This window comes from Artemia sp. Qi Xiang Cuo, chromosome 13 (genome assembly GCF_049724085.1).
Source record: "Artemia sp. Qi Xiang Cuo chromosome 13, ASM4972408v1, whole genome shotgun sequence".
Taxonomy (NCBI): Eukaryota; Metazoa; Arthropoda; class Branchiopoda; order Anostraca; family Artemiidae; genus Artemia; species Artemia sp. Qi Xiang Cuo.
The window spans coordinates 31,044,924-31,055,785 of record NC_142806.1 but is presented as its reverse complement, the minus strand read 5'-3'; positions in this window follow the sequence as shown (position 1 = coordinate 31,055,785).

The following is a 10,862-nucleotide window of genomic DNA, read 5'->3' as shown; positions in this document are numbered from 1 at the left end:
ATTCTCTTGATCTTTCAAACTTCATTTTGGATTTCTTTCGTTGAAATGCAAGAGTTGGAATATTTCAGTAGTGTTTTGTTGTGCTTTACCATGTCAAAGTTACATTCTCATGATTTTTCAAAGTTCATTTTGAATTTCTTTAGGGAAATGCAAGAGTTGGATTATTTCAGTAGTGTTTTGTTATGGTTTACCTTGTCACAGTTACATTCTCTTGATTTTTTCAAAGTTTTTCAAAGTTGATATTGAATTTCTTTCGTGAAATGCAAGAGTTGGAATATTTCAGTAGTGTTTTGTTATGGTTTACCTTGTCACAGTTACATTCTCTTGATTTTTTCAAAGTTCATTTTTAATTTCTTTCTTTGAAATGCAAGATTTGGAATATTTCAGTAGTGTTTTGTTATGGTTTACCTTGTCACAGTTACATTCTCTTGATTTTTCAAAGTTCATTGTGGATTTCTTTCCTTGAAATGCAAGAGTTTAAATATTTCAGTAGCGTTTTGTCGTGGTTTACCTTGCCACAGTTACATTCTCTTCATTTGTCAGAGCTTATTTTGAATTTCATTCATTGAAATGATCGAAATGTAATATTTCAGTAGTGTTTCGTCGTGGTTTACCATCTCAGTTACATTCTCTTGATTTTTTAAAGTTCATTTAGGATTTCTTTAGTTGAAATGCAAGAGTTGGAATATTTCAGTAGTGTTTAGTCATGGTTTACAATGTCAAAGTTACATTCTCTTGGTTTTTCAAAGTTCATTTTGAATTTCTGTCATTGAAATGCAAGAGTTGGATTATTTCAGTAGTGTTTTGTCGTGGTTTACCTTGTCACAGTTACATTCTCTTAATTTTTCAAAGTTCATTTTGAATTTCTTTCGTTGAAATGCAAGAGTTGGAATATTTCAGTAGTGTTTTGTCGTGGTTTATCTTGTCACAGTTACATTCTCATGATTTTTTCAAAGTTCATTTTGAATTTCTTTCATTGAAATGCAAGAGTTGGAATATTTCAGTAGTGTTTTGTTGTGCTTTACCATGTCACAGTTACATTCTCATTATTTTTCAAAGTTCATTTTGAATTTCTTTAGTGAAATGCAAGAGTTGGAATATTTCAATAGTGTTTTGTTATGGTTTACCTTGTCACAGTTACATTCTCTTGATTTTTTCAAAGTTTATCAACGTTCATATTGAATTTTTTTTCGTGAAATGCAAGAGTTGGAATATTTCAGTGGTGTTTTGTTATGGTTTACCTTGTCACAGTTACATTCTCTTGATTTTTTCAAAGTTCATTTTTAATTTCTTTCGTTGAAATGCAAGACTTGGAATATTTCAGTAGTGTTTTGTCATGGTTTACCAAGTCTCAGTTACATTCTCATGATTTTTCAAAGTTCATTTTGAATTTTTTTCGTTGAAATGCAAGAGTTGGAATACTTCAGTAGTGTTTTGTTGTGTTTTACCTTGTCACAATTACATTCTCCTGATTTTTCAAAGTTCATTTTGAATTTCTTTCGTGAAATGCAAGAGTTGGAATATTTCAGTAGTGTTTTGCCGTGGTTTACTATGTCAAAGTTACATTCTCTTGATTTTTCAATGTTCATTTTGAATTTCTTTCATGAAATACAAGAGTTGGAATATTTCAGTAGTGTTTTATCGTGGTTTACCTTGTCTCAGTTACATTCTATTGGTTTTTTAAAGTTCAGTTTGGAATTTTTTCCTTGATATGCAAGAGTTGGAATGTTTCAGTAGTGTTTTGTAGTAGTTTACCTTGTCACAGTTAAATTCTCTTGATTTTCAAAGTTCATTTTTGGATTTCTTTCGTTAAATGCAAGAGTTGGAATATTTCAGTAGTGTTTTGTCGTGGTTTACCATGTCACAGTTACATTCTCTTAATTTTTCAAAGTTCATTTTGAATTTCTTTCGTTGAAATGCAAGAGTTGGAATATTTCAGTGGTGTTTTGGCTTGGTTTACCATATCACTGTTACATGCTATTGATTTTTCAAAGTTGGTTTTGAATTTCGTTCGTGAAATGCAAGACTTGGAATATTTCAGTAGTGTTTTATCGTGATTTACCTTTTCACAATTACATTCTCTTGATCTTTCAAAGTTCATTTTGGATTTCTTTCCTTGAAATGCAAGAGTTGGAATATTTCAGTAGTGTTTTATCGTGATTTACCTTGTCACAGTTACGTTCTCATGATCTTTCAAAGTTCATTTTTGATTTATTTCGTTGAAATGCAAGAGTTGGAATATTTCCGTAGAGTTTTGTCGTGGTTTACGTTGTCACAGTTACATTATCTTGATTTTTCAAAGATCACTTTTGGATTCCTATCGTTTAAATGCAAGAGTTGGAATATTTCAATAGTGTTTTGTTATGGTTTACCTTTTCACAGTTACATTCTCTTGATTTTTCAAAGTTCATTTTGGATTTCTTTCGTTGAAATGCAAGAGTTTGAATATTTCCGTAGTGCTTTGCCATGATTTACCTTGCCACAGTTACATTCCCTTGATTTTTCAGAGTTCATTTTAAATTTCTTTCATTGAAATGCAAGAGTTGGAATATTTCAGTAGTGTTTCGCCTTGGTTCACCATCTCACAGTTACATTCTCTTGATTTTTCGAAGATCATTTTGGATTTCTTTCGTTGAAATGCAAGAGTTGGAATATTTCAGTAGTGTTTAGTCATGGTTTACCATGTCAAAGTTACATTCTCTTGATTTTTCAAAGTTTATTTTGAATTTCATTCATTGAAATGCAAGAGTTGGATTATTTCAGTAGTGTTTTGTCGTGGTTTACCTTGTCACAGTTACATTCTCTTTATTTTTCAAAGTTCATTTTGTATTTCTTTCGTTGAAATGCAAGAGTTGGAATTTTTCAGTAGTGTCTTGTCGGGGTTTACCTTGTCACAGTTACATTCTCATGTTTTTTCAAAGTTCCTTTTTGGATTTCTATCGTTGAAATGCAAGAGTTGGAATATTTCAGTAGTGTTTTGTTATGGTTTACCTTGTCACAGTTACATTCTCTTGATTTTTCAAAGTTCATTGTGGATTTCTTTCCTTGAAATGCAAGAGTTGGAATATTTCATTAGTGTTTTGTCATGGTTTACCTTGCCACAGTTACATTCTCTTGATTTTTCAAAGTTCATTTTGAATTTCATTCATTGAAATGCAAGAGTTGGAATATTTCAGTAGTGTTTTGTCGTGGTTTACCATCTCACAGTAACATTCTCTTGATTTTTCAAAGTTCATTTTGGATTTCTTTCGTTGAAATGCAAGAGTTGGAATATTTCAGTAGTGTTTATTCATGGCTTACCATGTCACAGTTACAATTTCTTGACTTGTAAAAGCACATTTTTATTTCCAAACATCCGAATGTATGGGCTACAACATTTCGATTTCGTCACATTGTACGTTGTAATATCATAACTGCATTCTCTTAATTTAGAAAATTACATTCTTGACTTCTAGCGTTATTATATATGAGGTAGTCCATTTAAAATGTGTTTTGCAGTAACCTACCTTGTGATGGATACATTCTTTCGATTTTTTCAAAGTTCATTTTGAATTTCTTTTATTGAAATGCAAGATTTGGATTTTTTCAGTTGTGTATTGTTGTGGTTTACCTTATATCACTTACATTCTCTTGATCTTTCAAACTTCATTTTGGATTTCTTTCGTTGAAATGCAAGAGTTGGAATATTTCAGTAGTGTTTTGTTGTGCTTTACCATGTCACAGTTACATTCTCATGATTTTTCAAAGTTTATTTTGAATTTCTTTAGTGAAATGCAAGAGTTGGAATACTTCAGTAGTGTTTTGATATGGTTTACCTTGTCACAGTTACATTCTCTTGATTTTTTCAAAGTTTTTCAAAGTTCATATTGAATTTCTTTCGTGAAATGCAAGAGTTGGAATATTTCAGTAGTGTTTTGTCATGGTTTACCTTGTCACAGTTACATTCTCTTGATTTTTTCAAAGTTCATTTTTAATTTCTTTCGTTGAAATGCAAGAGTTGGAATATTTCAGTAGTGTTTTGTCATGTTTTAACTTGTCACAGTTACATTCTCTTGATTTTTCATAGTTCATTGTGGATTTCTTTCCTTGAAATACAAGAGTTGGAATATTTCATTAGTGTTTTGTCATGGTTTACCTTGTCACAGTTACATTCTCTTGATTTTTCAAAGTTCATTTTGAATTTCATTCATTGAAATGCAAGAGTTGGAATATTTCAGTAGTGTTTTGTCTTGGTTTACCATCTCAGTTACATTCTTTTGATTTTTCAAAGTTCATTTTGGATTTCTTTCGTTGAAATGCAAGAGTTGGAATATTTCAGTAGTGTTTAGTCATGGTTTACCATGTCAAAGTTACATTCTCTTGATTTTTCAAAGTTCATTTTGTATTTCTGTCATTGAAATGCAAGAGTTGGATTATTTCAGTAGTGTTTTGTCGTGGTTTACCTTGTCACAGTTACATTCTCTTAATTTTTCAAAGTTCATTTTGAATTTCTTTCGTTGAAATGCAAGAGTTGGAATATTTCAGTTGTGTTTTGTCGTAGTTTATCTTGTCACAGTTACATTCTCATGATTTTTTCAAAGTTCATTTTGAATTTCTTTCATTGAAATGCAAGAGTTGGAATATTTCAGTAGTGTTTTGTTGTGCTTTACCTTGTCACAGTTACATTCTCTTGATTTTTCAAAGTTCATTTTGAATTTCTTTTGTGAAATGCAAGAGTTGGAATATTTCAATAGTGTTTTGTTATGGTTTACCTTGTCACAGTTACATTCTCTTGATTTTTTCAAAGTTTATCAACGTTCATATTGAATTTTTTTTCGTGAAATGCAAGAGTTGGAATATTTCAGTGGTGTTTTGTTATGGTTTACCATATCACTGTTACATGCTCTTGATTTTTTCAAAGTTCATTTTTAATTTCTTTCGTTGAAATGCAAGACTTGGAATATTTCAGTAGTGTTTTGTCATGGTTTACCAAGTCTCAGTTACATTCTCATGATTTTTCAAAGTTCATTTTGAATTTCTTTCGTTGAAATGCAAGAGTTGGAATACTTCTGTAGTGTTTTGTTGTGTTTTACCTTGTCACAATTACATTCTCTTGATTTTTCAAAGTTCATTTTGAATTTCTTTCGTGAAATGCAAGAGTTGGAATATTTCAGTAGTGTTTTGTCGTGGTTTACCATGTCACAGTTACATTCTCTTGATTTTTCAATGTTCATTTTGAATTTTTTTCATGAAATGCAAGAGTTGGAATATTTCAGTAGTGTTTTATCGTGGTTTACCTTGTCCCATTTACATTCTGTTGATTTTTCAAAGTTCAGTTTGGATTTTTTTCATTGAAATGCAAGAGTTGGAATGTTTCAGTAGTGTTTTGTCGTGGTTTACCTTGTCACAGTTAAATTCTCTTGATTTTCAAAGTTCATTTTTGGATTTCTTTCGTTAAATGCAAGAGTTGGAATATTTCAGTAGTGTTTTGTCGTGGTTTACCTTGTCACAGTTACATTCTCATAATTTTTCAAAGTTCATTTTGAATTTCTTTCGTTGAAATGCAAGAGTTGGAATATTTAAGTGGTGTTTTGGCTTGGTTTACCATATCACTGTTACATGCTATTGATTTTTCAAAGTTCGTTTTGAATTTCGTTCGTGAAATGCAAGACTTGGAATATTTCAGTAGTGTTTTATCGTGATTTACCTTTTCACAATTACATTCTCTTGATCTTTTAAAGTTCATTTTGGATTTCTTTCCTTGAAATGCAAGAGTTGGAATATTTCAGTAGTGTTTTATCGTGGTTTATCATGTCACAATTACATTCTCTTGATCTTTCAAAGTTCAATTAGGATTTATTTCGTTGAAATACAAGAGTTAGAATATTTCCGTAGAGTTTTTTCATGGTTTACCTTTTCACAGTTACATTATCATGATTTTTCAAAGATCACTTTTGGATTTCTATCGTTTAAATGCAAGAGTTGGAATATTTCAATAGTGTTTTGTTATGGTTTACCTTTTCACAGTTACATTCTCTTGATTTTTCCAAGTTCATTGTGGATTTCTTTCCTTGAAATGCAAGAGTTGGAATATTTCAGTAGTGTTTTGTCATGGTTTACCTTGCCACAGTTACATTCTCTTGATTTTTCAAAGTTCATTTCGAATTTATTTCATTGAAATGCAAGAGTTGGAATATTTCAGTAGTGTTTTGTCGTGGTTTACCATCTCACAGTTACATTCTCTTGATTTTTCGAAGTTCATTTTGGATTTCTTTCGTTGAAATGCAAGAGTTGGAATATTTCAGTAGTGTTTTGTCGTGGTTTACCATGTCAAAGTTACATTCTCTTGATTTTTCAAAGTTCATTTTGAATTTCTTTCATTGAAATGCAAGAGTTGGATTATTTCAGTAGTGTTTTGTCGTGGTTTACCTTGTCACAGTTACATTCTCTTAATTTTTCAAAGTTCATTTTGAATTTCTTTCGTTGAAATGCAAGAGTTGGAATATTTCAGTAGTGTTTTGTCGTGGTTTACCTTGTCACAGTTACATTCTCATGATTTTTTCAAAGTTCATTTTTGGATTTCTATCGTTGAAATGCAAGAGTTGGAATATTTCAATAGTGTTTTGTTATGGTTTACCTTTTCACAGTTACATTCTCTTGATTTTTCAAAGTTCATTGTGGATTTCTTTCCTTAAAATACAAGAGTTGGAATATTTCATTAGTGTTTTGTAATGGTTTACCTTGCCACAGTTACATTCTCTTGATTTTTCAAAGTTCATTTTGAATTTCATTCATTGAAATGCAAGAGTTGGAATATTTCAGTAGTGTTTTGTCGTGGTTTACCATCTCACAGTAACATTCTCTTGATTTTTCAAAGTTCATTTTGGATTTCTTTCGTTGAAATGCAAGAGTTGGAATATTTCAGTAGTGTTTATTCATGGTTTACCTTGTCACAGTTACATTCTCTTGATTTTTCAAAGTTCATTTGAATTTCTTTTGTGGAAATTCAAGAGTTTGAATATTTCAGTAGTTGTGTGTTGTGGTTTAAGATCTTAAAGGTAAATTATCTTGATTTTTCAATTTTAATTTTTGGTTGTTATCGTTGTACTGAGATAGTTAGAATATTTAAATAGTGTTTTGCCATGGTTTACCTTGTCATAGATAGATTCTCTTGATTTTTTCAAAGTTCATTTTGAATTTCTTTTATTGAAATGCAAGAGTTGGATTATTTCAGTAGTGTATTGTTGTGGTTTACCTTATATCACTTACATTCTCTTGATCTTTCAAACTTCATTTTGGATTTCTTTCGTTGAAATGCAAGAGTTGGAATATTTCAGTAGTGTTTTGTTGTGCTTTACCATGTCACAGTTACATTCTCATGATTTTTCAAAGTTTATTTTGAATTTCTTTAGTGAAATGCAAGAGTTGGAATACTTCAGTAGTGTTTTGATATGGTTTACCTTGTCACAGTTACATTCTCTTGATTTTTTCAAAGTTTTTCAAAGTTCATTTTGAATTTATTTCGTGAAATGCAAGAGTTGGAATATTTCAGAAGTGTTTTGTTATGGTTTACCTTGTCACTGTTACATTCTCTTGATTTTTTCAAAGTTCATTTTTAATTTTTTTATTTGAAATGCAAGACTTGGAATATTTCAGTAGTGTTTTGTCATGGTTTACCTTGACACAGTTAAATTCTCTATATTTTTCAAAGTTCATTTTGAATTTCTTTCATTGAAATGCAAGAGTTGGAATATTCCAGTAGTGTTTTGTTATGGTTCACCATCTCACAGTTACATTCTCTTGATTTTTCAAAGTTCATTTTGGATTTCTTTCGTTGAAATGCAAGAGTTGGAATATTTCAGTAGTGTTTTGTCATGGTTTAACAAGTCACAGTTACATTCTAATGATTTTTCAAAGTTCATTTTGAATTTCTTTCGTTGAAATGCTGGAGTTGGAATATTTCAGTAGTGTTTTGTCGTGGTTTACCTTATCACAGTTACATTCTCATGATTTTTCAGTTCATTTTGAATTTCTTTCATTGAAATGGAAGAGATGGATTATTTCAGTAGTGTTTTGTTGTGGTTTAGATTGTCACACTTACATTCTCTTGATTTTTCAAAGTTTATTTTGGATTTCTTTCGTTGAAATGCAAGAGTTGGAATATTTCAGCAGGGTTTTGTTGGGCTTTACGTTGTCACAGTTACATTCTGTTGATTTTTTCAAAGTTTTTCAAAGTTCATATTGAATTTCTTTCGTGAAATGAAAGAGTTGGAATATTTCAGTAGTGTTTTGTTATGGTTTACCTTGTCACAGTTACATTCTCTTGATTTTTTCAAAGTTCATTTTTATTTTATTTCGTTGAAATGCAAGACTTGGAATATTTCAGTAGTGTTTTGTCATGGCTTACCAAGTCTCAGTTACATTCTCATGATTTTTCAAAGTTCATTTTGAATTTCTTTCATTGAAATGCAAGACTTGGATTATTTCAGTAGTGTTTTGTCATGGTCTACCTTGTCACAGTTACATTCTCTTAATTTTTCAAAGTTCATTTTGAATTTTTTTCATTGAAATGCAAGAGTTGTAATATTTCTGTAGTGTTTTGTTGTGGTTTACATTGTCAGAGTTATATTCTCCTTATTTTTCAAAGTTCATTTTGAATTTATATCGTGAAATGCAAGAGTTAGAATATTTCAGTAGTGTTTTGTCGTGGTTTACCTTGTCACAGTTAAATTCTCTTGATTTTTCAAATTTAATTTTGAATTTCTTTCGTGAAATGCAAGAGTTGGAATATTTCAGTAGTATTTTATCGTGGTTTACCTTGTCCCCGTTACATTCTATTGATTTTTCAAAGTTCATTTTGGATCTCTTTCCTTGAAATGCAAGAGTTGGAATATTTCAGTAGTGTTTTGTCGTGGTTTACCTTGTCACAGTTACATTCTCTTGAATTTTCAAAGTTCATTGTGGATTTCTTTCCTTGAAATGGAAGTTTTGGAATATTTCAGTAGTGTTTTGTCGTGGTTTACCTTGTCACAGTTACATTCTCTTGATTTTTCAAAGTTCATTTTTGGATTTCTTTCGTGAAATGCAAGAGTTGGAATATTTCAGTAGTGTTTTGTCGTGGTTTACCATGTCACAGTTACATTCTCTTGATTTTTCAAAGTTCATTTTTGAATTTCTTTCGTTGAAATGCAAGAGTTGGAATATTTCAGTAGTGTTTTGTTATGGTTTACCTTGTCACGGTTACATTCTCTTGATTTTTCAAAGTTCATTTTGAATTTCTTTCGTGAAATGCAAGAGTTGGAATTTTTCAGTAGTGTTTTGTCGTGGTTTACCTTGTCACAGTTACATTCTATTGATTTTTCAAACTTCATTTTGGATTTCTTTCCTTGAAATGCAAGAGTTGGAATATTTCAGTAGTGTTTTGTCGTGGTTTATCTTGTCACAGTTACATTCTCTTGATTTTTCAAAGTTCATTGTGGATTTCTTTCCTTGAAATGCAAGTTTTGGAATATTTCAGTAGTGTTTTGTCGTGGTTTATCTTGTCACAGTTACATTCTCTTGATTTTCCAAATTTCATTTTTGGATTTCTTTCGTTGAAATGCAATAGTTTGAATTTTTCAGTAGTGTTTTGTTATGGTTTACCTTGTCACGATTGCATTCTCTCGATTTTTTAAAATGCAATTTGAATTTCTTTCTTGAAATGCAAGAGTTTCAATATTTCAGTAATGTTTTTTCGTGGTTTACCATGTCAAAGTTACATTCTCTTAATTTTTCGAAGTTCATTTTGAATTTCTTTCGTTGAAATGCAAGAGTTGGAATATTTCAGTAGTGTTTTGTTATGGTTTACCTTGTCACGGTTACATTCTCTTGATTTTTCAAAGTTCATTTTGAATTTCTTTCGTGAAATGCAAGAGTTGGAATAATTCAGTGGTGTTTTGGCATGGTTTACCATATCACTGTTACATGCTATTGATTTTTCAAAGTTCGTTTTGAATTTCGTTCGTGAAATGCAAGACTTGGAATATTTCAGTAGTGTTTTATCGTGATTTACCTTTTCACAATTACATTCTATTGATCTTTCAAAGTTCATTTTGGATTTCTTTCATTGAAATGCAAGAGTTGGAATATTTCAGTAATGTTTTGTCGTGTTTTACCTTGTCACATTTACTTTCTCTTGATTTTTCAAAGATCATTTTTGAATTTCTTTCGTTAAATGCAAGAGTTGGAATATTTCAATAGTGTTTTGTCGTGGTTTACCATGTCACAGTTACATTCTCTTGATTTTTCAAAGTTCATTGTGGATTTCTTTCATTGAAATGCAAGAGTTGGAATATTTCAGTTGTGTTTTGTTTTGGTTTACCGTGTCTCGGTTACATTCTCTTGATTTTTCAAAGTTTATTTTGAATATCTTTCATGAAATGCAAGAGTTGGAATATTTCAGTAGTGTTTTGTCGTGGTTTACCATGTCATAGGTACATTCTCTTAATTATTCAAAGTTCATTTTGAATTTCTTTCGTTGAAATGCAAGAGTTAGAATATTTCAGTAGTGTTTTGTTATGGTTTAACTTGTCAAGGTTACATTCTCTTGATTTTTCAAAGTTCATTTTGAATTTCTTTCGTGAAATGCAAGAGTTGGAATAATTCAGTGGTGTTTTGGCATGGTTTACCATATCACTGTTACATGCTATTGATTTTTCAAAGTTCGATTTGAAAATCGTTCGTGAAATGCAAGACTTGGAATATTTCAGTAGTGTTTTATCGTGATTCGCCTTTTCACAATTACATTCTCTTGATCTTTCAAAGCTCATTTTGGATTTCTTTCATTGAAATGCAAGAGTTGGAATATTTCACTAATGTTTTGTTGTGGTTTACCTTGTGACAGA